Source organism: Solanum tuberosum, unplaced genomic scaffold (genome assembly GCF_000226075.1).
Source record: "Solanum tuberosum cultivar DM 1-3 516 R44 unplaced genomic scaffold, SolTub_3.0 scf00477, whole genome shotgun sequence".
NCBI lineage: Eukaryota > Viridiplantae > Streptophyta > Magnoliopsida > Solanales > Solanaceae > Solanum > Solanum tuberosum.
In genome coordinates, this window is record NW_006239397.1 from 245,956 (window position 1) to 249,237 (window position 3,282).

Sequence of the window (3,282 nt, forward strand, 5' to 3'; positions counted from 1 at the left end):
CCATTCATAATTCTAAGTTTCAAACTTGAAATAATATATTAAAAGATAAAAAAACTATGATAAAGTATAAGAAATATTTAAAAATTATATCAAAGTAAATATTTTTATGTATAAAGTAAAATTTTAAAATTATATATATAATATCGAGTTGGTTTGGTCTCGGGTTGGTTTTTTTTAGTTAAAACCAAATCAATCCAAATATAGTCGGATTTTTTTTTCAATACCAAATCAAGTCAAACCAAACCATTAGTTGGATTTTTTTTCCGGATTGATTCGATTTTCGATTTGATTTTATACACTCCTAGTTGGATGTATTACACACAAGGGGTTTTAACTAGCTTAGTGAATCAATTAAAAGACATTCCAGAACCGAAGTTTTTTCATCTCCTAGTTGGATGATACTACCAGTTAGAAACATAAGAGCAGAGAAAATAAAGCTGCAGCGATAAGTAGACAGAAATAATAGTTTAGCTTAGCTACCTGTCCATCTGGAGATGTGGCAAGATATAAGACTCTATACGTATGGCCAGTCAGAGTAGCTACATAATGAAGCTAGTGCAACATGATATGTCTAAAAATAAATCTCTGTTCATGTACTTTTCATGGAGTAACATTTTGAAAACTTAGGTGAAATACCTGAAATTTTTTATTATGGTTGAGGCACAATCAACAATAGTTGTGTGCGGACACCCTTTCCTTTTGACAAGTGTTTTTGTGGGCCTTTTTCTTGTTGTCACACACACACTCTCTCTTTCACTTCCATTTTCTCAAAATTAGTCTTTTCTTTTTCTACATTTTTTTTCCTTTGCACCCTTTTTTAATCAATGTTTTTATAGTTTTTTTTTTAAGTCCTACCTCTTAGTGCAAAAAAATAATATTCATACTATTATTATTTTATGCTTTCACAAATTCATTTGGTTGACTCTTTTTTTCTATTAATTCTTGTAACACACAAGAGATAAAATGAATTTATAAAAGTTTCGTTTCACATTTTAAAACGCTTAATATAAAGAAAATTTAAAAAGAAAATCTTGAACAAGAAACACAAAAAATTTAATATTAGCAATAATTACTGGATACATGTCACGGAAGTAAAGAATTTAACAAATATGAAAAAGAAAAGATAATTGAGTGCTTGATATCATTAATACATTATTATTAATATAAAGCATTCAAATACATTGAGTGGTTATAGAATAAACAAAAATAAAACATATTTGATAATTAAGAATTGGATGGTTAAAATTGAAAATCTCAAAAAATAAATTAATGACTAAAATTTAAATAATTAAAATTAAATTGTGGATTTAAATGTAATAAATAATATCGATTGAATTTTAGTAGCTCAATTGGTTAATTATATGAATTTTTACTTTTTTGTGAGAGTTCAATTTATATATTTTAGTTTCACTATCTTCAATCTCTTCGAATTTATTTTAAAAAAATTAATTTAATGTCACCTGACATATTACTTTAATTTTCCATCAAATAAATGACTCCGTGGGTGAGTTCCAAAGTTTCTTTCTATTAAAATAAAATTACAGTAAGAGTTGACAAGCAAAAAAAGAAAATGCAAGTAAGAAAGAAAAAAGTAAAAGAATATATTAAAATTGAAAGAGAAAAAGTAATGAAATGAAACAAGTATAATATGGCCCCCACAATATACAAATGGCAGCCCAAAAAGGCCTCACACAACGTGTGCCTCAACCATAATAAAAATTTTCCTAATATTTGATTTTGAGTGCTGACTAATTCATTTGCGTTCTTCGACCACACAAGATTGCAAACCTGCCACAATATTAGATGAGTTAGTATATCATATTTAGTGGCCCTTGTAAATCTAAAAATTCAAAACGACACGTTTACATGTACAAGTATCTCGCACAATCCTGTAATTCTTTTTACAGTACTAACAAGGCAATAGAACGTTATCAGAAGAATGACAAGAATATGAGACATGACAAAATATTACTTGAACAGACTACTGAGGTTAGCATTTTTTTAATTTATGCTATGTTTATATGTTATATATATTATATATATAATATTACCACATTTGTTGAGAATATAAAGTATAAAATTAGTTAGTTAGTTGTGAACAGTAAAGTTAGTTAGAATTCAGTTAGAATCAAGTTTGTTGATTAGTGATTTTGTATGTATATCTCCACATTGTAATACTTGTTTTTCTAATTCACATTCAATAAAAGATATTTTTTCTCCATGAGTTTTCTCTCTCGATTGCTCTCACTCTCGAACTAATGAGTTCTCCATTAATGGAGTTTGGGAGCTCACATTGTTGATTTTATCATGGTATCAGAGAACAGGGAATTGCTCATATCCTCTTTCCGCTTCCATTTCGTTCTGTGAGCTTCATTTTTCTTTTATGTGAATTTTTTGTTTGATCTGGTTGTTGTCGACTCGATCTTCGATCTGTCAGTTTCGTCTTCCTTTTATGTGAATCCTATTTGATCTGGTTGTTTTCAACTTGATCTTCAATTCACCATGGTTGATTCTTCAGCTGATTCGATTCCAAATGCTTCTGCATCTACTGTTAGGGTAGAAATCCCTAGTCCTTTTCTACTTGCTATCCATCTAGAGAATTGCGAGTTCAATCCCTATTACCTGCAGTTTTCGATGGGACTGGTTACAGATCCTGGAGAAGAGCAGTTCTCAGGGCTTTGTCTGTTAAGAGCAAGACAAGATTCATTAATGGGAAGGTTGTGAGACCTGATCCTACTGATCCTAGCTTTCAGCAATGGGAAATGTGTGATGATATGGTCACATCTTGGATCTTGAACTCCTTGTCACCAGATCTGCGTGATAGTCTGCAGTATGTCAACAATGCTCAGGAACTTTGGGGAGAATTAGAAGAAAGATACGATCAAACCAATGGTTGTAAATTGTACCAGCTTCAAAAGGAGATTAATGACCTTGTCCAAGGCACTCTGGATATCACTGGTTACTACACCAAAATGAAGAAACTCTAGGAATAAATGAGCACTGTCGATATCAGCTCTCAGTGCAATAGTGTGTGCACTTGTGGTGGTAAAACAAAATTGGTTAAGGCTGAACAAGATCGCAGGCTTATACACTTTCTAATGGGTTTAAATGAGATGTATACTGCAGTCCGAGGCAACATTTTCATGATGAATACTCTGCCAAGTATGGCTCAGGCTTTTGCCATCTTGTGCCAAGAAGAGAAGCAAAAGGAAGTAAAACCTCACAACTACACTGCCTTGGATTCAACCTCTCTCAATGTTTTTGCCTCGTCTAACAATGTTG

At 31.3% G+C, this 3,282-nt stretch overlaps 1 protein-coding gene across 2 annotated transcripts in view; it reads left to right on the forward strand.

The window, feature by feature from the left end:
* The window catches only part of LOC102597935 (protein STAY-GREEN, chloroplastic-like), a 23,788-nt gene that overhangs the window by 2,775 nt on the left and 17,731 nt on the right, over positions 1-3,282 (forward strand). The window contains exon 5 of one of the 2 annotated variants that reach the window (XM_015303798.1): positions 306-329. The exons of the other annotated variant lie outside the window; for it this stretch is intronic. The gene's annotated coding sequence lies outside the window, so the exon portion shown is untranslated. Of the gene's footprint in view, positions 1-305; positions 330-3,282 lie in introns of those variants that run through there. 2 annotated transcript variants of the gene reach the window in all.